At 43.9% G+C, this 16,602-nt stretch overlaps 74 non-coding genes across 74 annotated transcripts; all 74 read left to right on the top strand.

The window, feature by feature from the left end:
• Positions 1-14: 14 nt before the first annotated feature.
• On the top strand, positions 15-133 carry LOC131717269 (5S ribosomal RNA). Its single transcript, XR_009316154.1, has one exon. It is a non-coding gene; the product is annotated as a 5S ribosomal RNA (ribosomal RNA).
• Positions 134-233: 100 nt separating this feature from the next.
• On the top strand, positions 234-352 carry LOC131717270 (5S ribosomal RNA). The gene has a single exon (XR_009316155.1). It is a non-coding gene; the product is annotated as a 5S ribosomal RNA (ribosomal RNA).
• A 100-nt stretch (positions 353-452) lies between these two features.
• On the top strand, positions 453-571 carry LOC131717271 (5S ribosomal RNA). The gene has a single exon (XR_009316156.1). It is a non-coding gene; the product is annotated as a 5S ribosomal RNA (ribosomal RNA).
• Positions 572-671: 100 nt separating this feature from the next.
• Positions 672-790, top strand: LOC131717272 (5S ribosomal RNA). The gene has a single exon (XR_009316157.1). It is a non-coding gene; the product is annotated as a 5S ribosomal RNA (ribosomal RNA).
• Positions 791-890: 100 nt separating this feature from the next.
• Positions 891-1,009, top strand: LOC131717273 (5S ribosomal RNA). The gene has a single exon (XR_009316158.1). It is a non-coding gene; the product is annotated as a 5S ribosomal RNA (ribosomal RNA).
• Positions 1,010-1,123: 114 nt separating this feature from the next.
• Positions 1,124-1,242, top strand: LOC131717274 (5S ribosomal RNA). The gene has a single exon (XR_009316159.1). It is a non-coding gene; the product is annotated as a 5S ribosomal RNA (ribosomal RNA).
• Positions 1,243-1,342: 100 nt separating this feature from the next.
• LOC131717275 (5S ribosomal RNA) lies at positions 1,343-1,461 on the top strand. The gene has a single exon (XR_009316160.1). It is a non-coding gene; the product is annotated as a 5S ribosomal RNA (ribosomal RNA).
• Positions 1,462-1,561: 100 nt separating this feature from the next.
• On the top strand, positions 1,562-1,680 carry LOC131717276 (5S ribosomal RNA). The gene has a single exon (XR_009316161.1). It is a non-coding gene; the product is annotated as a 5S ribosomal RNA (ribosomal RNA).
• Positions 1,681-1,794: 114 nt separating this feature from the next.
• LOC131717277 (5S ribosomal RNA) lies at positions 1,795-1,913 on the top strand. Its single transcript, XR_009316162.1, has one exon. It is a non-coding gene; the product is annotated as a 5S ribosomal RNA (ribosomal RNA).
• A 100-nt stretch (positions 1,914-2,013) lies between these two features.
• LOC131717279 (5S ribosomal RNA) lies at positions 2,014-2,132 on the top strand. The gene has a single exon (XR_009316164.1). It is a non-coding gene; the product is annotated as a 5S ribosomal RNA (ribosomal RNA).
• A 114-nt stretch (positions 2,133-2,246) lies between these two features.
• LOC131717280 (5S ribosomal RNA) lies at positions 2,247-2,365 on the top strand. The gene has a single exon (XR_009316165.1). It is a non-coding gene; the product is annotated as a 5S ribosomal RNA (ribosomal RNA).
• Positions 2,366-2,479: 114 nt separating this feature from the next.
• On the top strand, positions 2,480-2,598 carry LOC131717281 (5S ribosomal RNA). Its single transcript, XR_009316166.1, has one exon. It is a non-coding gene; the product is annotated as a 5S ribosomal RNA (ribosomal RNA).
• Positions 2,599-2,698: 100 nt separating this feature from the next.
• On the top strand, positions 2,699-2,817 carry LOC131717282 (5S ribosomal RNA). The gene has a single exon (XR_009316167.1). It is a non-coding gene; the product is annotated as a 5S ribosomal RNA (ribosomal RNA).
• Positions 2,818-2,917: 100 nt separating this feature from the next.
• On the top strand, positions 2,918-3,036 carry LOC131717283 (5S ribosomal RNA). The gene has a single exon (XR_009316168.1). It is a non-coding gene; the product is annotated as a 5S ribosomal RNA (ribosomal RNA).
• Positions 3,037-3,150: 114 nt separating this feature from the next.
• LOC131717284 (5S ribosomal RNA) lies at positions 3,151-3,269 on the top strand. The gene has a single exon (XR_009316169.1). It is a non-coding gene; the product is annotated as a 5S ribosomal RNA (ribosomal RNA).
• Positions 3,270-3,369: 100 nt separating this feature from the next.
• On the top strand, positions 3,370-3,488 carry LOC131717285 (5S ribosomal RNA). Its single transcript, XR_009316170.1, has one exon. It is a non-coding gene; the product is annotated as a 5S ribosomal RNA (ribosomal RNA).
• A 114-nt stretch (positions 3,489-3,602) lies between these two features.
• On the top strand, positions 3,603-3,721 carry LOC131709993 (5S ribosomal RNA). The gene has a single exon (XR_009311858.1). It is a non-coding gene; the product is annotated as a 5S ribosomal RNA (ribosomal RNA).
• A 100-nt stretch (positions 3,722-3,821) lies between these two features.
• On the top strand, positions 3,822-3,940 carry LOC131717286 (5S ribosomal RNA). The gene has a single exon (XR_009316171.1). It is a non-coding gene; the product is annotated as a 5S ribosomal RNA (ribosomal RNA).
• Positions 3,941-4,040: 100 nt separating this feature from the next.
• Positions 4,041-4,159, top strand: LOC131717287 (5S ribosomal RNA). Its single transcript, XR_009316172.1, has one exon. It is a non-coding gene; the product is annotated as a 5S ribosomal RNA (ribosomal RNA).
• A 100-nt stretch (positions 4,160-4,259) lies between these two features.
• LOC131717288 (5S ribosomal RNA) lies at positions 4,260-4,378 on the top strand. Its single transcript, XR_009316173.1, has one exon. It is a non-coding gene; the product is annotated as a 5S ribosomal RNA (ribosomal RNA).
• A 100-nt stretch (positions 4,379-4,478) lies between these two features.
• LOC131717290 (5S ribosomal RNA) lies at positions 4,479-4,597 on the top strand. The gene has a single exon (XR_009316175.1). It is a non-coding gene; the product is annotated as a 5S ribosomal RNA (ribosomal RNA).
• A 114-nt stretch (positions 4,598-4,711) lies between these two features.
• On the top strand, positions 4,712-4,830 carry LOC131717291 (5S ribosomal RNA). Its single transcript, XR_009316176.1, has one exon. It is a non-coding gene; the product is annotated as a 5S ribosomal RNA (ribosomal RNA).
• A 114-nt stretch (positions 4,831-4,944) lies between these two features.
• On the top strand, positions 4,945-5,063 carry LOC131720630 (5S ribosomal RNA). The gene has a single exon (XR_009319527.1). It is a non-coding gene; the product is annotated as a 5S ribosomal RNA (ribosomal RNA).
• A 114-nt stretch (positions 5,064-5,177) lies between these two features.
• Positions 5,178-5,296, top strand: LOC131717292 (5S ribosomal RNA). The gene has a single exon (XR_009316177.1). It is a non-coding gene; the product is annotated as a 5S ribosomal RNA (ribosomal RNA).
• A 100-nt stretch (positions 5,297-5,396) lies between these two features.
• LOC131717293 (5S ribosomal RNA) lies at positions 5,397-5,515 on the top strand. The gene has a single exon (XR_009316178.1). It is a non-coding gene; the product is annotated as a 5S ribosomal RNA (ribosomal RNA).
• A 114-nt stretch (positions 5,516-5,629) lies between these two features.
• LOC131717294 (5S ribosomal RNA) lies at positions 5,630-5,748 on the top strand. The gene has a single exon (XR_009316179.1). It is a non-coding gene; the product is annotated as a 5S ribosomal RNA (ribosomal RNA).
• Positions 5,749-5,862: 114 nt separating this feature from the next.
• On the top strand, positions 5,863-5,981 carry LOC131717295 (5S ribosomal RNA). Its single transcript, XR_009316180.1, has one exon. It is a non-coding gene; the product is annotated as a 5S ribosomal RNA (ribosomal RNA).
• Positions 5,982-6,095: 114 nt separating this feature from the next.
• Positions 6,096-6,214, top strand: LOC131709764 (5S ribosomal RNA). Its single transcript, XR_009311627.1, has one exon. It is a non-coding gene; the product is annotated as a 5S ribosomal RNA (ribosomal RNA).
• Positions 6,215-6,314: 100 nt separating this feature from the next.
• Positions 6,315-6,433, top strand: LOC131717296 (5S ribosomal RNA). Its single transcript, XR_009316181.1, has one exon. It is a non-coding gene; the product is annotated as a 5S ribosomal RNA (ribosomal RNA).
• A 114-nt stretch (positions 6,434-6,547) lies between these two features.
• LOC131717297 (5S ribosomal RNA) lies at positions 6,548-6,666 on the top strand. Its single transcript, XR_009316182.1, has one exon. It is a non-coding gene; the product is annotated as a 5S ribosomal RNA (ribosomal RNA).
• Positions 6,667-6,780: 114 nt separating this feature from the next.
• Positions 6,781-6,899, top strand: LOC131711828 (5S ribosomal RNA). The gene has a single exon (XR_009313717.1). It is a non-coding gene; the product is annotated as a 5S ribosomal RNA (ribosomal RNA).
• A 100-nt stretch (positions 6,900-6,999) lies between these two features.
• On the top strand, positions 7,000-7,118 carry LOC131717298 (5S ribosomal RNA). The gene has a single exon (XR_009316183.1). It is a non-coding gene; the product is annotated as a 5S ribosomal RNA (ribosomal RNA).
• A 100-nt stretch (positions 7,119-7,218) lies between these two features.
• On the top strand, positions 7,219-7,337 carry LOC131717299 (5S ribosomal RNA). Its single transcript, XR_009316184.1, has one exon. It is a non-coding gene; the product is annotated as a 5S ribosomal RNA (ribosomal RNA).
• Positions 7,338-7,451: 114 nt separating this feature from the next.
• On the top strand, positions 7,452-7,570 carry LOC131710266 (5S ribosomal RNA). Its single transcript, XR_009312138.1, has one exon. It is a non-coding gene; the product is annotated as a 5S ribosomal RNA (ribosomal RNA).
• Positions 7,571-7,670: 100 nt separating this feature from the next.
• LOC131711169 (5S ribosomal RNA) lies at positions 7,671-7,789 on the top strand. Its single transcript, XR_009313051.1, has one exon. It is a non-coding gene; the product is annotated as a 5S ribosomal RNA (ribosomal RNA).
• Positions 7,790-7,903: 114 nt separating this feature from the next.
• LOC131717301 (5S ribosomal RNA) lies at positions 7,904-8,022 on the top strand. The gene has a single exon (XR_009316186.1). It is a non-coding gene; the product is annotated as a 5S ribosomal RNA (ribosomal RNA).
• A 114-nt stretch (positions 8,023-8,136) lies between these two features.
• On the top strand, positions 8,137-8,255 carry LOC131711170 (5S ribosomal RNA). The gene has a single exon (XR_009313052.1). It is a non-coding gene; the product is annotated as a 5S ribosomal RNA (ribosomal RNA).
• A 114-nt stretch (positions 8,256-8,369) lies between these two features.
• On the top strand, positions 8,370-8,488 carry LOC131717302 (5S ribosomal RNA). The gene has a single exon (XR_009316187.1). It is a non-coding gene; the product is annotated as a 5S ribosomal RNA (ribosomal RNA).
• A 114-nt stretch (positions 8,489-8,602) lies between these two features.
• Positions 8,603-8,721, top strand: LOC131717303 (5S ribosomal RNA). Its single transcript, XR_009316188.1, has one exon. It is a non-coding gene; the product is annotated as a 5S ribosomal RNA (ribosomal RNA).
• Positions 8,722-8,835: 114 nt separating this feature from the next.
• Positions 8,836-8,954, top strand: LOC131710140 (5S ribosomal RNA). The gene has a single exon (XR_009312009.1). It is a non-coding gene; the product is annotated as a 5S ribosomal RNA (ribosomal RNA).
• A 114-nt stretch (positions 8,955-9,068) lies between these two features.
• On the top strand, positions 9,069-9,187 carry LOC131717304 (5S ribosomal RNA). Its single transcript, XR_009316189.1, has one exon. It is a non-coding gene; the product is annotated as a 5S ribosomal RNA (ribosomal RNA).
• A 114-nt stretch (positions 9,188-9,301) lies between these two features.
• LOC131717305 (5S ribosomal RNA) lies at positions 9,302-9,420 on the top strand. Its single transcript, XR_009316190.1, has one exon. It is a non-coding gene; the product is annotated as a 5S ribosomal RNA (ribosomal RNA).
• A 100-nt stretch (positions 9,421-9,520) lies between these two features.
• Positions 9,521-9,639, top strand: LOC131717306 (5S ribosomal RNA). Its single transcript, XR_009316191.1, has one exon. It is a non-coding gene; the product is annotated as a 5S ribosomal RNA (ribosomal RNA).
• Positions 9,640-9,753: 114 nt separating this feature from the next.
• On the top strand, positions 9,754-9,872 carry LOC131717307 (5S ribosomal RNA). Its single transcript, XR_009316192.1, has one exon. It is a non-coding gene; the product is annotated as a 5S ribosomal RNA (ribosomal RNA).
• A 100-nt stretch (positions 9,873-9,972) lies between these two features.
• Positions 9,973-10,091, top strand: LOC131717308 (5S ribosomal RNA). The gene has a single exon (XR_009316193.1). It is a non-coding gene; the product is annotated as a 5S ribosomal RNA (ribosomal RNA).
• A 100-nt stretch (positions 10,092-10,191) lies between these two features.
• Positions 10,192-10,310, top strand: LOC131717309 (5S ribosomal RNA). Its single transcript, XR_009316194.1, has one exon. It is a non-coding gene; the product is annotated as a 5S ribosomal RNA (ribosomal RNA).
• Positions 10,311-10,410: 100 nt separating this feature from the next.
• LOC131717310 (5S ribosomal RNA) lies at positions 10,411-10,529 on the top strand. Its single transcript, XR_009316195.1, has one exon. It is a non-coding gene; the product is annotated as a 5S ribosomal RNA (ribosomal RNA).
• Positions 10,530-10,643: 114 nt separating this feature from the next.
• LOC131717312 (5S ribosomal RNA) lies at positions 10,644-10,762 on the top strand. Its single transcript, XR_009316197.1, has one exon. It is a non-coding gene; the product is annotated as a 5S ribosomal RNA (ribosomal RNA).
• A 114-nt stretch (positions 10,763-10,876) lies between these two features.
• LOC131717313 (5S ribosomal RNA) lies at positions 10,877-10,995 on the top strand. The gene has a single exon (XR_009316198.1). It is a non-coding gene; the product is annotated as a 5S ribosomal RNA (ribosomal RNA).
• Positions 10,996-11,109: 114 nt separating this feature from the next.
• On the top strand, positions 11,110-11,228 carry LOC131717314 (5S ribosomal RNA). Its single transcript, XR_009316199.1, has one exon. It is a non-coding gene; the product is annotated as a 5S ribosomal RNA (ribosomal RNA).
• Positions 11,229-11,328: 100 nt separating this feature from the next.
• On the top strand, positions 11,329-11,447 carry LOC131712372 (5S ribosomal RNA). Its single transcript, XR_009314265.1, has one exon. It is a non-coding gene; the product is annotated as a 5S ribosomal RNA (ribosomal RNA).
• Positions 11,448-11,547: 100 nt separating this feature from the next.
• On the top strand, positions 11,548-11,666 carry LOC131717315 (5S ribosomal RNA). The gene has a single exon (XR_009316200.1). It is a non-coding gene; the product is annotated as a 5S ribosomal RNA (ribosomal RNA).
• Positions 11,667-11,766: 100 nt separating this feature from the next.
• LOC131717316 (5S ribosomal RNA) lies at positions 11,767-11,885 on the top strand. The gene has a single exon (XR_009316201.1). It is a non-coding gene; the product is annotated as a 5S ribosomal RNA (ribosomal RNA).
• Positions 11,886-11,999: 114 nt separating this feature from the next.
• LOC131717317 (5S ribosomal RNA) lies at positions 12,000-12,118 on the top strand. The gene has a single exon (XR_009316202.1). It is a non-coding gene; the product is annotated as a 5S ribosomal RNA (ribosomal RNA).
• Positions 12,119-12,232: 114 nt separating this feature from the next.
• On the top strand, positions 12,233-12,351 carry LOC131717318 (5S ribosomal RNA). The gene has a single exon (XR_009316203.1). It is a non-coding gene; the product is annotated as a 5S ribosomal RNA (ribosomal RNA).
• Positions 12,352-12,465: 114 nt separating this feature from the next.
• LOC131717319 (5S ribosomal RNA) lies at positions 12,466-12,584 on the top strand. The gene has a single exon (XR_009316204.1). It is a non-coding gene; the product is annotated as a 5S ribosomal RNA (ribosomal RNA).
• A 100-nt stretch (positions 12,585-12,684) lies between these two features.
• Positions 12,685-12,803, top strand: LOC131717320 (5S ribosomal RNA). Its single transcript, XR_009316205.1, has one exon. It is a non-coding gene; the product is annotated as a 5S ribosomal RNA (ribosomal RNA).
• Positions 12,804-12,903: 100 nt separating this feature from the next.
• Positions 12,904-13,022, top strand: LOC131717321 (5S ribosomal RNA). Its single transcript, XR_009316206.1, has one exon. It is a non-coding gene; the product is annotated as a 5S ribosomal RNA (ribosomal RNA).
• A 100-nt stretch (positions 13,023-13,122) lies between these two features.
• Positions 13,123-13,241, top strand: LOC131717323 (5S ribosomal RNA). The gene has a single exon (XR_009316208.1). It is a non-coding gene; the product is annotated as a 5S ribosomal RNA (ribosomal RNA).
• Positions 13,242-13,341: 100 nt separating this feature from the next.
• LOC131717324 (5S ribosomal RNA) lies at positions 13,342-13,460 on the top strand. Its single transcript, XR_009316209.1, has one exon. It is a non-coding gene; the product is annotated as a 5S ribosomal RNA (ribosomal RNA).
• Positions 13,461-13,560: 100 nt separating this feature from the next.
• On the top strand, positions 13,561-13,679 carry LOC131717325 (5S ribosomal RNA). The gene has a single exon (XR_009316210.1). It is a non-coding gene; the product is annotated as a 5S ribosomal RNA (ribosomal RNA).
• Positions 13,680-13,779: 100 nt separating this feature from the next.
• On the top strand, positions 13,780-13,898 carry LOC131717326 (5S ribosomal RNA). Its single transcript, XR_009316211.1, has one exon. It is a non-coding gene; the product is annotated as a 5S ribosomal RNA (ribosomal RNA).
• Positions 13,899-13,998: 100 nt separating this feature from the next.
• LOC131717327 (5S ribosomal RNA) lies at positions 13,999-14,117 on the top strand. Its single transcript, XR_009316212.1, has one exon. It is a non-coding gene; the product is annotated as a 5S ribosomal RNA (ribosomal RNA).
• Positions 14,118-14,217: 100 nt separating this feature from the next.
• LOC131717328 (5S ribosomal RNA) lies at positions 14,218-14,336 on the top strand. Its single transcript, XR_009316213.1, has one exon. It is a non-coding gene; the product is annotated as a 5S ribosomal RNA (ribosomal RNA).
• Positions 14,337-14,436: 100 nt separating this feature from the next.
• LOC131717329 (5S ribosomal RNA) lies at positions 14,437-14,555 on the top strand. The gene has a single exon (XR_009316214.1). It is a non-coding gene; the product is annotated as a 5S ribosomal RNA (ribosomal RNA).
• A 100-nt stretch (positions 14,556-14,655) lies between these two features.
• Positions 14,656-14,774, top strand: LOC131717330 (5S ribosomal RNA). The gene has a single exon (XR_009316215.1). It is a non-coding gene; the product is annotated as a 5S ribosomal RNA (ribosomal RNA).
• Positions 14,775-14,874: 100 nt separating this feature from the next.
• On the top strand, positions 14,875-14,993 carry LOC131717331 (5S ribosomal RNA). Its single transcript, XR_009316216.1, has one exon. It is a non-coding gene; the product is annotated as a 5S ribosomal RNA (ribosomal RNA).
• A 100-nt stretch (positions 14,994-15,093) lies between these two features.
• LOC131717332 (5S ribosomal RNA) lies at positions 15,094-15,212 on the top strand. Its single transcript, XR_009316217.1, has one exon. It is a non-coding gene; the product is annotated as a 5S ribosomal RNA (ribosomal RNA).
• A 100-nt stretch (positions 15,213-15,312) lies between these two features.
• On the top strand, positions 15,313-15,431 carry LOC131717334 (5S ribosomal RNA). Its single transcript, XR_009316219.1, has one exon. It is a non-coding gene; the product is annotated as a 5S ribosomal RNA (ribosomal RNA).
• A 114-nt stretch (positions 15,432-15,545) lies between these two features.
• On the top strand, positions 15,546-15,664 carry LOC131717335 (5S ribosomal RNA). The gene has a single exon (XR_009316220.1). It is a non-coding gene; the product is annotated as a 5S ribosomal RNA (ribosomal RNA).
• Positions 15,665-15,764: 100 nt separating this feature from the next.
• On the top strand, positions 15,765-15,883 carry LOC131717336 (5S ribosomal RNA). Its single transcript, XR_009316221.1, has one exon. It is a non-coding gene; the product is annotated as a 5S ribosomal RNA (ribosomal RNA).
• Positions 15,884-15,997: 114 nt separating this feature from the next.
• Positions 15,998-16,116, top strand: LOC131717337 (5S ribosomal RNA). Its single transcript, XR_009316222.1, has one exon. It is a non-coding gene; the product is annotated as a 5S ribosomal RNA (ribosomal RNA).
• A 114-nt stretch (positions 16,117-16,230) lies between these two features.
• Positions 16,231-16,349, top strand: LOC131717338 (5S ribosomal RNA). Its single transcript, XR_009316223.1, has one exon. It is a non-coding gene; the product is annotated as a 5S ribosomal RNA (ribosomal RNA).
• Positions 16,350-16,449: 100 nt separating this feature from the next.
• LOC131717339 (5S ribosomal RNA) lies at positions 16,450-16,568 on the top strand. The gene has a single exon (XR_009316224.1). It is a non-coding gene; the product is annotated as a 5S ribosomal RNA (ribosomal RNA).
• Positions 16,569-16,602: the final 34 nt, after the last annotated feature.

The raw sequence follows: 16,602 nt of genomic DNA on the forward strand, positions 1-16,602 counted from the left end.
GCAGAAATGCAATCGCCTGCGGCCACACCACCTTGAATAAGCCTGATCTCGTCTGATCTCAGAAGCTAAGCAATGTTGGGCTTGGTTAGTACTTGGATGGGAGACCACCTGGGAATATCAAGTGCTGCAGGCATTACATTTTACAATTGAAATGTGTGGAGGACAAAAGGAAATTTTGGAGGAATCACCCCCAGCTCACTAAACATAAAAGTCATGAAAGCAGAAATGCAATCGCCTGCGGCCACACCACCTTGAATAAGCCTGATCTCGTCTGATCTCAGAAGCTAAGCAATGTTGGGCTTGGTTAGTACTTGGATGGGAGACCACCTGGGAATATCAAGTGCTGCAGGCATTACATTTTACAATTGAAATGTGTGGAGGACAAAAGGAAATTTTGGAGGAATCACCCCCAGCTCACTAAACATAAAAGTCATGAAAGCAGAAATGCAATCGCCTGCGGCCACACCACCTTGAATAAGCCTGATCTCGTCTGATCTCAGAAGCTAAGCAATGTTGGGCTTGGTTAGTACTTGGATGGGAGACCACCTGGGAATATCAAGTGCTGCAGGCATTACATTTTACAATTGAAATGTGTGGAGGACAAAAGGAAATTTTGGAGGAATCACCCCCAGCTCACTAAACATAAAAGTCATGAAAGCAGAAATGCAATCGCCTGCGGCCACACCACCTTGAATAAGCCTGATCTCGTCTGATCTCAGAAGCTAAGCAATGTTGGGCTTGGTTAGTACTTGGATGGGAGACCACCTGGGAATATCAAGTGCTGCAGGCATTACATTTTACAATTGAAATGTGTGGAGGACAAAAGGAAATTTTGGAGGAATCACCCCCAGCTCACTAAACATAAAAGTCATGAAAGCAGAAATGCAATCGCCTGCGGCCACACCACCTTGAATAAGCCTGATCTCGTCTGATCTCAGAAGCTAAGCAATGTTGGGCTTGGTTAGTACTTGGATGGGAGACCACCTGGGAATATCAAGTGCTGCAGGCATTACATTTTTGTAATTACATTTTACAATTGAAATGTGTGGAGGACAAAAGGAAATTTTGGAGGAATCACCCCCAGCTCACTAAACATAAAAGTCATGAAAGCAGAAATGCAATCGCCTGCGGCCACACCACCTTGAATAAGCCTGATCTCGTCTGATCTCAGAAGCTAAGCAATGTTGGGCTTGGTTAGTACTTGGATGGGAGACCACCTGGGAATATCAAGTGCTGCAGGCATTACATTTTACAATTGAAATGTGTGGAGGACAAAAGGAAATTTTGGAGGAATCACCCCCAGCTCACTAAACATAAAAGTCATGAAAGCAGAAATGCAATCGCCTGCGGCCACACCACCTTGAATAAGCCTGATCTCGTCTGATCTCAGAAGCTAAGCAATGTTGGGCTTGGTTAGTACTTGGATGGGAGACCACCTGGGAATATCAAGTGCTGCAGGCATTACATTTTACAATTGAAATGTGTGGAGGACAAAAGGAAATTTTGGAGGAATCACCCCCAGCTCACTAAACATAAAAGTCATGAAAGCAGAAATGCAATCGCCTGCGGCCACACCACCTTGAATAAGCCTGATCTCGTCTGATCTCAGAAGCTAAGCAATGTTGGGCTTGGTTAGTACTTGGATGGGAGACCACCTGGGAATATCAAGTGCTGCAGGCATTACATTTTTGTAATTACATTTTACAATTGAAATGTGTGGAGGACAAAAGGAAATTTTGGAGGAATCACCCCCAGCTCACTAAACATAAAAGTCATGAAAGCAGAAATGCAATCGCCTGCGGCCACACCACCTTGAATAAGCCTGATCTCGTCTGATCTCAGAAGCTAAGCAATGTTGGGCTTGGTTAGTACTTGGATGGGAGACCACCTGGGAATATCAAGTGCTGCAGGCATTACATTTTACAATTGAAATGTGTGGAGGACAAAAGGAAATTTTGGAGGAATCACCCCCAGCTCACTAAACATAAAAGTCATGAAAGCAGAAATGCAATCGCCTGCGGCCACACCACCTTGAATAAGCCTGATCTCGTCTGATCTCAGAAGCTAAGCAATGTTGGGCTTGGTTAGTACTTGGATGGGAGACCACCTGGGAATATCAAGTGCTGCAGGCATTACATTTTTGTAATTACATTTTACAATTGAAATGTGTGGAGGACAAAAGGAAATTTTGGAGGAATCACCCCCAGCTCACTAAACATAAAAGTCATGAAAGCAGAAATGCAATCGCCTGCGGCCACACCACCTTGAATAAGCCTGATCTCGTCTGATCTCAGAAGCTAAGCAATGTTGGGCTTGGTTAGTACTTGGATGGGAGACCACCTGGGAATATCAAGTGCTGCAGGCATTACATTTTTGTAATTACATTTTACAATTGAAATGTGTGGAGGACAAAAGGAAATTTTGGAGGAATCACCCCCAGCTCACTAAACATAAAAGTCATGAAAGCAGAAATGCAATCGCCTGCGGCCACACCACCTTGAATAAGCCTGATCTCGTCTGATCTCAGAAGCTAAGCAATGTTGGGCTTGGTTAGTACTTGGATGGGAGACCACCTGGGAATATCAAGTGCTGCAGGCATTACATTTTACAATTGAAATGTGTGGAGGACAAAAGGAAATTTTGGAGGAATCACCCCCAGCTCACTAAACATAAAAGTCATGAAAGCAGAAATGCAATCGCCTGCGGCCACACCACCTTGAATAAGCCTGATCTCGTCTGATCTCAGAAGCTAAGCAATGTTGGGCTTGGTTAGTACTTGGATGGGAGACCACCTGGGAATATCAAGTGCTGCAGGCATTACATTTTACAATTGAAATGTGTGGAGGACAAAAGGAAATTTTGGAGGAATCACCCCCAGCTCACTAAACATAAAAGTCATGAAAGCAGAAATGCAATCGCCTGCGGCCACACCACCTTGAATAAGCCTGATCTCGTCTGATCTCAGAAGCTAAGCAATGTTGGGCTTGGTTAGTACTTGGATGGGAGACCACCTGGGAATATCAAGTGCTGCAGGCATTACATTTTTGTAATTACATTTTACAATTGAAATGTGTGGAGGACAAAAGGAAATTTTGGAGGAATCACCCCCAGCTCACTAAACATAAAAGTCATGAAAGCAGAAATGCAATCGCCTGCGGCCACACCACCTTGAATAAGCCTGATCTCGTCTGATCTCAGAAGCTAAGCAATGTTGGGCTTGGTTAGTACTTGGATGGGAGACCACCTGGGAATATCAAGTGCTGCAGGCATTACATTTTACAATTGAAATGTGTGGAGGACAAAAGGAAATTTTGGAGGAATCACCCCCAGCTCACTAAACATAAAAGTCATGAAAGCAGAAATGCAATCGCCTGCGGCCACACCACCTTGAATAAGCCTGATCTCGTCTGATCTCAGAAGCTAAGCAATGTTGGGCTTGGTTAGTACTTGGATGGGAGACCACCTGGGAATATCAAGTGCTGCAGGCATTACATTTTTGTAATTACATTTTACAATTGAAATGTGTGGAGGACAAAAGGAAATTTTGGAGGAATCACCCCCAGCTCACTAAACATAAAAGTCATGAAAGCAGAAATGCAATCGCCTGCGGCCACACCACCTTGAATAAGCCTGATCTCGTCTGATCTCAGAAGCTAAGCAATGTTGGGCTTGATTAGTACTTGGATGGGAGACCACCTTGGAATATCAAGTGCTGCAGGCATTACATTTTACAATTGAAATGTGTGGAGGACAAAAGGAAATTTTGGAGGAATCACCCCCAGCTCACTAAACATAAAAGTCATGAAAGCAGAAATGCAATCGCCTGCGGCCACACCACCTTGAATAAGCCTGATCTCGTCTGATCTCAGAAGCTAAGCAATGTTGGGCTTGGTTAGTACTTGGATGGGAGACCACCTGGGAATATCAAGTGCTGCAGGCATTACATTTTACAATTGAAATGTGTGGAGGACAAAAGGAAATTTTGGAGGAATCACCCCCAGCTCACTAAACATAAAAGTCATGAAAGCAGAAATGCAATCGCCTGCGGCCACACCACCTTGAATAAGCCTGATCTCGTCTGATCTCAGAAGCTAAGCAATGTTGGGCTTGGTTAGTACTTGGATGGGAGACCACCTGGGAATATCAAGTGCTGCAGGCATTACATTTTACAATTGAAATGTGTGGAGGACAAAAGGAAATTTTGGAGGAATCACCCCCAGCTCACTAAACATAAAAGTCATGAAAGCAGAAATGCAATCGCCTGCGGCCACACCACCTTGAATAAGCCTGATCTCGTCTGATCTCAGAAGCTAAGCAATGTTGGGCTTGGTTAGTACTTGGATGGGAGACCACCTGGGAATATCAAGTGCTGCAGGCATTACATTTTACAATTGAAATGTGTGGAGGACAAAAGGAAATTTTGGAGGAATCACCCCCAGCTCACTAAACATAAAAGTCATGAAAGCAGAAATGCAATCGCCTGCGGCCACACCACCTTGAATAAGCCTGATCTCGTCTGATCTCAGAAGCTAAGCAATGTTGGGCTTGGTTAGTACTTGGATGGGAGACCACCTGGGAATATCAAGTGCTGCAGGCATTACATTTTTGTAATTACATTTTACAATTGAAATGTGTGGAGGACAAAAGGAAATTTTGGAGGAATCACCCCCAGCTCACTAAACATAAAAGTCATGAAAGCAGAAATGCAATCGCCTGCGGCCACACCACCTTGAATAAGCCTGATCTCGTCTGATCTCAGAAGCTAAGCAATGTTGGGCTTGGTTAGTACTTGGATGGGAGACCACCTGGGAATATCAAGTGCTGCAGGCATTACATTTTTGTAATTACATTTTACAATTGAAATGTGTGGAGGACAAAAGGAAATTTTGGAGGAATCACCCCCAGCTCACTAAACATAAAAGTCATGAAAGCAGAAATGCAATCGCCTGCGGCCACACCGCCTTGAATAAGCCTGATCTCGTCTGATCTCAGAAGCTAAGCAATGTTGGGCTTGGTTAGTACTTGGATGGGAGACCACCTGGGAATATCAAGTGCTGCAGGCATTACATTTTTGTAATTACATTTTACAATTGAAATGTGTGGAGGACAAAAGGAAATTTTGGAGGAATCACCCCCAGCTCACTAAACATAAAAGTCATGAAAGCAGAAATGCAATCGCCTGCGGCCACACCACCTTGAATAAGCCTGATCTCGTCTGATCTCAGAAGCTAAGCAATGTTGGGCTTGGTTAGTACTTGGATGGGAGACCACCTGGGAATATCAAGTGCTGCAGGCATTACATTTTACAATTGAAATGTGTGGAGGACAAAAGGAAATTTTGGAGGAATCACCCCCAGCTCACTAAACATAAAAGTCATGAAAGCAGAAATGCAATCGCCTGCGGCCACACCACCTTGAATAAGCCTGATCTCGTCTGATCTCAGAAGCTAAGCAATGTTGGGCTTGGTTAGTACTTGGATGGGAGACCACCTGGGAATATCAAGTGCTGCAGGCATTACATTTTTGTAATTACATTTTACAATTGAAATGTGTGGAGGACAAAAGGAAATTTTGGAGGAATCACCCCCAGCTCACTAAACATAAAAGTCATGAAAGCAGAAATGCAATCGCCTGCGGCCACACCACCTTGAATAAGCCTGATCTCGTCTGATCTCAGAAGCTAAGCAATGTTGGGCTTGGTTAGTACTTGGATGGGAGACCACCTGGGAATATCAAGTGCTGCAGGCATTACATTTTTGTAATTACATTTTACAATTGAAATGTGTGGAGGACAAAAGGAAATTTTGGAGGAATCACCCCCAGCTCACTAAACATAAAAGTCATGAAAGCAGAAATGCAATCGCCTGCGGCCACACCACCTTGAATAAGCCTGATCTCGTCTGATCTCAGAAGCTAAGCAATGTTGGGCTTGGTTAGTACTTGGATGGGAGACCACCTGGGAATATCAAGTGCTGCAGGCATTACATTTTTGTAATTACATTTTACAATTGAAATGTGTGGAGGACAAAAGGAAATTTTGGAGGAATCACCCCCAGCTCACTAAACATAAAAGTCATGAAAGCAGAAATGCAATCGCCTGCGGCCACACCACCTTGAATAAGCCTGATCTCGTCTGATCTCAGAAACTAAGCAATGTTGGGCTTGGTTAGTACTTGGATGGGAGACCACCTGGGAATATCAAGTGCTGCAGGCATTACATTTTACAATTGAAATGTGTGGAGGACAAAAGGAAATTTTGGAGGAATCACCCCCAGCTCACTAAACATAAAAGTCATGAAAGCAGAAATGCAATCGCCTGCGGCCACACCACCTTGAATAAGCCTGATCTCGTCTGATCTCAGAAGCTAAGCAATGTTGGGCTTGGTTAGTACTTGGATGGGAGACCACCTGGGAATATCAAGTGCTGCAGGCATTACATTTTTGTAATTACATTTTACAATTGAAATGTGTGGAGGACAAAAGGAAATTTTGGAGGAATCACCCCCAGCTCACTAAACATAAAAGTCATGAAAGCAGAAATGCAATCGCCTGCGGCCACACCACCTTGAATAAGCCTGATCTCGTCTGATCTCAGAAGCTAAGCAATGTTGGGCTTGGTTAGTACTTGGATGGGAGACCACCTGGGAATATCAAGTGCTGCAGGCATTACATTTTTGTAATTACATTTTACAATTGAAATGTGTGGAGGACAAAAGGAAATTTTGGAGGAATCACCCCCAGCTCACTAAACATAAAAGTCATGAAAGCAGAAATGCAATCGCCTGCGGCCACACCACCTTGAATAAGCCTGATCTTGTCTGATCTCAGAAGCTAAGCAATGTTGGGCTTGGTTAGTACTTGGATGGGAGACCACCTGGGAATATCAAGTGCTGCAGGCATTACATTTTACAATTGAAATGTGTGGAGGACAAAAGGAAATTTTGGAGGAATCACCCCCAGCTCACTAAACATAAAAGTCATGAAAGCAGAAATGCAATCGCCTGCGGCCACACCACCTTGAATAAGCCTGATCTCGTCTGATCTCAGAAGCTAAGCAATGTTGGGCTTGGTTAGTACTTGGATGGGAGACCACCTGGGAATATCAAGTGCTGCAGGCATTACATTTTACAATTGAAATGTGTGGAGGACAAAAGGAAATTTTGGAGGAATCACCCCCAGCTCACTAAACATAAAAGTCATGAAAGCAGAAATGCAATCGCCTGCGGCCACACCACCTTGAATAAGCCTGATCTCGTCTGATCTCAGAAGCTAAGCAATGTTGGGCTTGGTTAGTACTTGGATGGGAGACCACCTGGGAATATCAAGTGCTGCAGGCATTACATTTTTGTAATTACATTTTACAATTGAAATGTGTGGAGGACAAAAGGAAATTTTGGAGGAATCACCCCCAGCTCACTAAACATAAAAGTCATGAAAGCAGAAATGCAATCGCCTGCGGCTACACCACCTTGAATAAGCCTGATCTCGTCTGATCTCAGAAGCTAAGCAATGTTGGGCTTGGTTAGTACTTGGATGGGAGACCACCTGGGAATATCAAGTGCTGCAGGCATTACATTTTACAATTGAAATGTGTGGAGGACAAAAGGAAATTTTGGAGGAATCACCCCCAGCTCACTAAACATAAAAGTCATGAAAGCAGAAATGCAATCGCCTGCGGCCACACCACCTTGAATAAGCCTGATCTCGTCTGATCTCAGAAGCTAAGCAATGTTGGGCTTGGTTAGTACTTGGATGGGAGACCACCTCGGAATATCAAGTGCTGCAGGCATTACATTTTTGTAATTACATTTTACAATTGAAATGTGTGGAGGACAAAAGGAAATTTTGGAGGAATCACCCCCAGCTCACTAAACATAAAAGTCATGAAAGCAGAAATGCAATCGCCTGCGGCCACACCACCTTGAATAAGCCTGATCTCGTCTGATCTCAGAAGCTAAGCAATGTTGGGCTTGGTTAGTACTTGGATGGGAGACCACCTGGGAATATCAAGTGCTGCAGGCATTACATTTTTGTAATTACATTTTACAATTGAAATGTGTGGAGGACAAAAGGAAATTTTGGAGGAATCACCCCCAGCTCACTAAACATAAAAGTCATGAAAGCAGAAATGCAATCGCCTGCGGCCACACCACCTTGAATAAGCCTGATCTCGTCTGATCTCAGAAGCTAAGCAATGTTGGGCTTGGTTAGTACTTGGATGGGAGACCACCTCGGAATATCAAGTGCTGCAGGCATTACATTTTTGTAATTACATTTTACAATTGAAATGTGTGGAGGACAAAAGGAAATTTTGGAGGAATCACCCCCAGCTCACTAAACATAAAAGTCATGAAAGCAGAAATGCAATCGCCTGCGGCCACACCACCTTGAATAAGCCTGATCTCGTCTGATCTCAGAAGCTAAGCAATGTTGGGCTTGGTTAGTACTTGGATGGGAGACCACCTGGGAATATCAAGTGCTGCAGGCATTACATTTTTGTAATTACATTTTACAATTGAAATGTGTGGAGGACAAAAGGAAATTTTGGAGGAATCACCCCCAGCTCACTAAACATAAAAGTCATGAAAGCAGAAATGCAATCGCCTGCGGCCACACCACCTTGAATAAGCCTGATCTCGTCTGATCTCAGAAGCTAAGCAATGTTGGGCTTGGTTAGTACTTGGATGGGAGACCACCTGGGAATATCAAGTGCTGCAGGCATTACATTTTTGTAATTACATTTTACAATTGAAATGTGTGGAGGACAAAAGGAAATTTTGGAGGAATCACCCCCAGCTCACTAAACATAAAAGTCATGAAAGCAGAAATGCAATCGCCTGTGGCCACACCACCTTGAATAAGCCTGATCTCGTCTGATCTCAGAAGCTAAGCAATGTTGGGCTTGGTTAGTACTTGGATGGGAGACCACCTGGGAATATCAAGTGCTGCAGGCATTACATTTTTGTAATTACATTTTACAATTGAAATGTGTGGAGGACAAAAGGAAATTTTGGAGGAATCACCCCCAGCTCACTAAACATAAAAGTCATGAAAGCAGAAATGCAATCGCCTGCGGCCACACCACCTTGAATAAGCCTGATCTCGTCTGATCTCAGAAGCTAAGCAATGTTGGGCTTGGTTAGTACTTGGATGGGAGACCACCTGGGAATATCAAGTGCTGCAGGCATTACATTTTTGTAATTACATTTTACAATTGAAATGTGTGGAGGACAAAAGGAAATTTTGGAGGAATCACCCCCAGCTCACTAAACATAAAAGTCATGAAAGCAGAAATGCAATCGCCTGCGGCCACACCACCTTGAATAAGCCTGATCTCGTCTGATCTCAGAAGCTAAGCAATGTTGGGCTTGGTTAGTACTTGGATGGGAGACCACCTGGGAATATCAAGTGCTGCAGGCATTACATTTTACAATTGAAATGTGTGGAGGACAAAAGGAAATTTTGGAGGAATCACCCCCAGCTCACTAAACATAAAAGTCATGAAAGCAGAAATGCAATCGCCTGCGGCCACACCACCTTGAATAAGCCTGATCTCGTCTGATCTCAGAAGCTAAGCAATGTTGGGCTTGGTTAGTACTTGGATGGGAGACCACCTGGGAATATCAAGTGCTGCAGGCATTACATTTTTGTAATTACATTTTACAATTGAAATGTGTGGAGGACAAAAGGAAATTTTGGAGGAATCACCCCCAGCTCACTAAACATAAAAGTCATGAAAGCAGAAATGCAATCGCCTGCGGCCACACCACCTTGAATAAGCCTGATCTCGTCTGATCTCAGAAGCTAAGCAATGTTGGGCTTGGTTAGTACTTGGATGGGAGACCACCTGGGAATATCAAGTGCTGCAGGCATTACATTTTACAATTGAAATGTGTGGAGGACAAAAGGAAATTTTGGAGGAATCACCCCCAGCTCACTAAACATAAAAGTCATGAAAGCAGAAATGCAATCGCCTGCGGCCACACCACCTTGAATAAGCCTGATCTCGTCTGATCTCAGAAGCTAAGCAATGTTGGGCTTGGTTAGTACTTGGATGGGAGACCACCTGGGAATATCAAGTGCTGCAGGCATTACATTTTACAATTGAAATGTGTGGAGGACAAAAGGAAATTTTGGAGGAATCACCCCCAGCTCACTAAACATAAAAGTCATGAAAGCAGAAATGCAATCGCCTGCGGCCACACCACCTTGAATAAGCCTGATCTCGTCTGATCTCAGAAGCTAAGCAATGTTGGGCTTGGTTAGTACTTGGATGGGAGACCACCTGGGAATATCAAGTGCTGCAGGCATTACATTTTACAATTGAAATGTGTGGAGGACAAAAGGAAATTTTGGAGGAATCACCCCCAGCTCACTAAACATAAAAGTCATGAAAGCAGAAATGCAATCGCCTGCGGCCACACCACCTTGAATAAGCCTGATCTCGTCTGATCTCAGAAGCTAAGCAATGTTGGGCTTGGTTAGTACTTGGATGGGAGACCACCTGGGAATATCAAGTGCTGCAGGCATTACATTTTTGTAATTACATTTTACAATTGAAATGTGTGGAGGACAAAAGGAAATTTTGGAGGAATCACCCCCAGCTCACTAAACATAAAAGTCATGAAAGCAGAAATGCAATCGCCTGCGGCCACACCACCTTGAATAAGCCTGATCTCGTCTGATCTCAGAAGCTAAGCAATGTTGGGCTTGGTTAGTACTTGGATGGGAGACCACCTGGGAATATCAAGTGCTGCAGGCATTACATTTTTGTAATTACATTTTACAATTGAAATGTGTGGAGGACAAAAGGAAATTTTGGAGGAATCACCCCCAGCTCACTAAACATAAAAGTCATGAAAGCAGAAATGCAATCGCCTGCGGCCACACCACCTTGAATAAGCCTGATCTCGTCTGATCTCAGAAGCTAAGCAATGTTGGGCTTGGTTAGTACTTGGATGGGAGACCACCTGGGAATATCAAGTGCTGCAGGCATTACATTTTTGTAATTACATTTTACAATTGAAATGTGTGGAGGACAAAAGGAAATTTTGGAGGAATCACCCCCAGCTCACTAAACATAAAAGTCATGAAAGCAGAAATGCAATCGCCTGCGGCCACACCACCTTGAATAAGCCTGATCTCGTCTGATCTCAGAAGCTAAGCAATGTTGGGCTTGGTTAGTACTTGGATGGGAGACCACCTGGGAATATCAAGTGCTGCAGGCATTACATTTTACAATTGAAATGTGTGGAGGACAAAAGGAAATTTTGGAGGAATCACCCCCAGCTCACTAAACATAAAAGTCATGAAAGCAGAAATGCAATCGCCTGCGGCCACACCACCTTGAATAAGCCTGATCTCGTCTGATCTCAGAAGCTAAGCAATGTTGGGCTTGGTTAGTACTTGGATGGGAGACCACCTGGGAATATCAAATGCTGCAGGCATTACATTTTACAATTGAAATGTGTGGAGGACAAAAGGAAATTTTGGAGGAATCACCCCCAGCTCACTAAACATAAAAGTCATGAAAGCAGAAATGCAATCGCCTGCGGCCACACCACCTTGAATAAGCCTGATCTCGTCTGATCTCAGAAGCTAAGCAATGTTGGGCTTGGTTAGTACTTGGATGGGAGACCACCTGGGAATATCAAGTGCTGCAGGCATTACATTTTACAATTGAAATGTGTGGAGGACAAAAGGAAATTTTGGAGGAATCACCCCCAGCTCACTAAACATAAAAGTCATGAAAGCAGAAATGCAATCGCCTGCGGCCACACCACCTTGAATAAGCCTGATCTCGTCTGATCTCAGAAGCTAAGCAATGTTGGGCTTGGTTAGTACTTGGATGGGAGACCACCTGGGAATATCAAGTGCTGCAGGCATTACATTTTTGTAATTACATTTTACAATTGAAATGTGTGGAGGACAAAAGGAAATTTTGGAGGAATCACCCCCAGCTCACTAAACATAAAAGTCATGAAAGCAGAAATGCAATCGCCTGCGGCCACACCACCTTGAATAAGCCTGATCTCGTCTGATCTCAGAAGCTAAGCAATGTTGGGCTTGGTTAGTACTTGGATGGGAGACCACCTGGGAATATCAAGTGCTGCAGGCATTACATTTTTGTAATTACATTTTACAATTGAAATGTGTGGAGGACAAAAGGAAATTTTGGAGGAATCACCCCCAGCTCACTAAACATAAAAGTCATGAAAGCAGAAATGCAATCGCCTGCGGCCACACCACCTTGAATAAGCCTGATCTCGTCTGATCTCAGAAGCTAAGCAATGTTGGGCTTGGTTAGTACTTGGATGGGAGACCACCTGGGAATATCAAGTGCTGCAGGCATTACATTTTTGTAATTACATTTTACAATTGAAATGTGTGGAGGACAAAAGGAAATTTTGGAGGAATCACCCCCAGCTCACTAAACATAAAAGTCATGAAAGCAGAAATGCAATCGCCTGCGGCCACACCACCTTGAATAAGCCTGATCTCGTCTGATCTCAGAAGCTAAGCAATGTTGGGCTTGGTTAGTACTTGGATGGGAGACCACCTGGGAATATCAAGTGCTGCAGGCATTACATTTTACAATTGAAATGTGTGGAGGACAAAAGGAAATTTTGGAGGAATCACCCCCAGCTCACTAAACATAAAAGTCATGAAAGCAGAAATGCAATCGCCTGCGGCCACACCACCTTGAATAAGCCTGATCTCGTCTGATCTCAGAAGCTAAGCAATGTTGGGCTTGGTTAGTACTTGGATGGGAGACCACCTGGGAATATCAAGTGCTGCAGGCATTACATTTTACAATTGAAATGTGTGGAGGACAAAAGGAAATTTTGGAGGAATCACCCCCAGCTCACTAAACATAAAAGTCATGAAAGCAGAAATGCAATCGCCTGCGGCCACACCACCTTGAATAAGCCTGATCTCGTCTGATCTCAGAAGCTAAGCAATGTTGGGCTTGGTTAGTACTTGGATGGGAGACCACCTGGGAATATCAAGTGCTGCAGGCATTACATTTTACAATTGAAATGTGTGGAGGACAAAAGGAAATTTTGGAGGAATCACCCCCAGCTCACTAAACATAAAAGTCATGAAAGCAGAAATGCAATCGCCTGCGGCCACACCACCTTGAATAAGCCTGATCTCGTCTGATCTCAGAAGCTAAGCAATGTTGGGCTTGGTTAGTACTTGGATGGGAGACCACCTGGGAATATCAAGTGCTGCAGGCATTACATTTTACAATTGAAATGTGTGGAGGACAAAAGGAAATTTTGGAGGAATCACCCCCAGCTCACTAAACATAAAAGTCATGAAAGCAGAAATGCAATCGCCTGCGGCCACACCACCTTGAATAAGCCTGATCTCGTCTGATCTCAGAAGCTAAGCAATGTTGGGCTTGGTTAGTACTTGGATGGGAGACCACCTGGGAATATCAAGTGCTGCAGGCATTACATTTTACAATTGAAATGTGTGGAGGACAAAAGGAAATTTTGGAGGAATCACCCCCAGCTCACTAAACATAAAAGTCATGAAAGCAGAAATGCAATCGCCTGCGGCCACACCACCTTGAATAAGCCTGATCTCGTCTGATCTCAGAAGCTAAGCAATGTTGGGCTTGGTTAGTACTTGGATGGGAGACCACCTGGGAATATCAAGTGCTGCAGGCATTACATTTTACAATTGAAATGTGTGGAGGACAAAAGGAAATTTTGGAGGAATCACCCCCAGCTCACTAAACATAAAAGTCATGAAAGCAGAAATGCAATCGCCTGCGGCCACACCACCTTGAATAAGCCTGATCTCGTCTGATCTCAGAAGCTAAGCAATGTTGGGCTTGGTTAGTACTTGGATGGGAGACCACCTGGGAATATCAAGTGCTGCAGGCATTACATTTTACAATTGAAATGTGTGGAGGACAAAAGGAAATTTTGGAGGAATCACCCCCAGCTCACTAAACATAAAAGTCATGAAAGCAGAAATGCAATCGCCTGCGGCCACACCACCTTGAATAAGCCTGATCTCGTCTGATCTCAGAAGCTAAGCAATGTTGGGCTTGGTTAGTACTTGGATGGGAGACCACCTGGGAATATCAAGTGCTGCAGGCATTACATTTTACAATTGAAATGTGTGGAGGACAAAAGGAAATTTTGGAGGAATCACCCCCAGCTCACTAAACATAAAAGTCATGAAAGCAGAAATGCAATCGCCTGCGGCCACACCACCTTGAATAAGCCTGATCTCGTCTGATCTCAGAAGCTAAGCAATGTTGGGCTTGGTTAGTACTTGGATGGGAGACCACCTGGGAATATCAAGTGCTGCAGGCATTACATTTTACAATTGAAATGTGTGGAGGACAAAAGGAAATTTTGGAGGAATCACCCCCAGCTCACTAAACATAAAAGTCATGAAAGCAGAAATGCAATCGCCTGCGGCCACACCACCTTGAATAAGCCTGATCTCGTCTGATCTCAGAAGCTAAGCAATGTTGGGCTTGGTTAGTACTTGGATGGGAGACCACCTGGGAATATCAAGTGCTGCAGGCATTACATTTTACAATTGAAATGTGTGGAGGACAAAAGGAAATTTTGGAGGAATCACCCCCAGCTCACTAAACATAAAAGTCATGAAAGCAGAAATGCAATCGCCTGCGGCCACACCACCTTGAATAAGCCTGATCTCGTCTGATCTCAGAAGCTAAGCAATGTTGGGCTTGGTTAGTACTTGGATGGGAGACCACCTGGGAATATCAAGTGCTGCAGGCATTACATTTTACAATTGAAATGTGTGGAGGACAAAAGGAAATTTTGGCGGAATCACCCCCAGCTCACTAAACATAAAAGTCATGAAAGCAGAAATGCAATCGCCTGCGGCCACACCACCTTGAATAAGCCTGATCTCGTCTGATCTCAGAAGCTAAGCAATGTTGGGCTTGGTTAGTACTTGGATGGGAGACCACCTGGGAATATCAAGTGCTGCAGGCATTACATTTTACAATTGAAATGTGTGGAGGACAAAAGGAAATTTTGGAGGAATCACCCCCAGCTCACTAAACATAAAAGTCATGAAAGCAGAAATGCAATCGCCTGCGGCCACACCACCTTGAATAAGCCTGATCTCGTCTGATCTCAGAAGCTAAGCAATGTTGGGCTTGGTTAGTACTTGGATGGGAGACCACCTGGGAATATCAAGTGCTGCAGGCATTACATTTTACAATTGAAATGTGTGGAGGACAAAAGGAAATTTTGGAGGAATCACCCCCAGCTCACTAAACATAAAAGTCATGAAAGCAGAAATGCAATCGCCTGCGGCCACACCACCTTGAATAAGCCTGATCTCGTCTGATCTCAGAAGCTAAGCAATGTTGGGCTTGGTTAGTACTTGGATGGGAGACCACCTGGGAATATCAAGTGCTGCAGGCATTACATTTTTGTAATTACATTTTACAATTGAAATGTGTGGAGGACAAAAGGAAATTTTGGAGGAATCACCCCCAGCTCACTAAACATAAAAGTCATGAAAGCAGAAATGCAATCGCCTGCGGCCACACCACCTTGAATAAGCCTGATCTCGTCTGATCTCAGAAGCTAAGCAATGTTGGGCTTGGTTAGTACTTGGATGGGAGACCACCTGGGAATATCAAGTGCTGCAGGCATTACATTTTACAATTGAAATGTGTGGAGGACAAAAGGAAATTTTGGAGGAATCACCCCCAGCTCACTAAACATAAAAGTCATGAAAGCAGAAATGCAATCGCCTGCGGCCACACCACCTTGAATAAGCCTGATCTCGTCTGATCTCAGAAGCTAAGCAATGTTGGGCTTGGTTAGTACTTGGATGGGAGACCACCTGGGAATATCAAGTGCTGCAGGCATTACATTTTTGTAATTACATTTTACAATTGAAATGTGTGGAGGACAAAAGGAAATTTTGGAGGAATCACCCCCAGCTCACTAAACATAAAAGTCATGAAAGCAGAAATGCAATCGCCTGCGGCCACACCACCTTGAATAAGCCTGATCTCGTCTGATCTCAGAAGCTAAGCAATGTTGGGCTTGGTTAGTACTTGGATGGGAGACCACCTGGGAATATCAAGTGCTGCAGGCATTACATTTTTGTAATTACATTTTACAATTGAAATGTGTGGAGGACAAAAGGAAATTTTGGAGGAATCACCCCCAGCTCACTAAACATAAAAGTCATGAAAGCAGAAATGCAATCGCCTGCGGCCACACCACCTTGAATAAGCCTGATCTCGTCTGATCTCAGAAGCTAAGCAATGTTGGGCTTGGTTAGTACTTGGATGGGAGACCACCTGGGAATATCAAGTGCTGCAGGCATTACATTTTACAATTGAAATGTGTGGAGGACAAAAGGAAATTTTGGAGGAATCACCCCCAGCTCACTAAACATAAAAGTCATGAAAGCAGAAATGCAATCGCCTGCGGCCACACCACCTTGAATAAGCCTGATCTCGTCTGATCTCAGAAGCTAAGCAATGTTGGGCTTGGTTAGTACTTGGATGGGAGACCACCTGGGAATATCAAGTGCTGCAGGCATTACATTTTTGTAATTACATTTTACAATTGAAAT

This window comes from Acipenser ruthenus, chromosome 44, assembly GCF_902713425.1.
Source record: "Acipenser ruthenus chromosome 44, fAciRut3.2 maternal haplotype, whole genome shotgun sequence".
Classification (NCBI taxonomy): Eukaryota; Metazoa; Chordata; class Actinopteri; order Acipenseriformes; family Acipenseridae; genus Acipenser; species Acipenser ruthenus.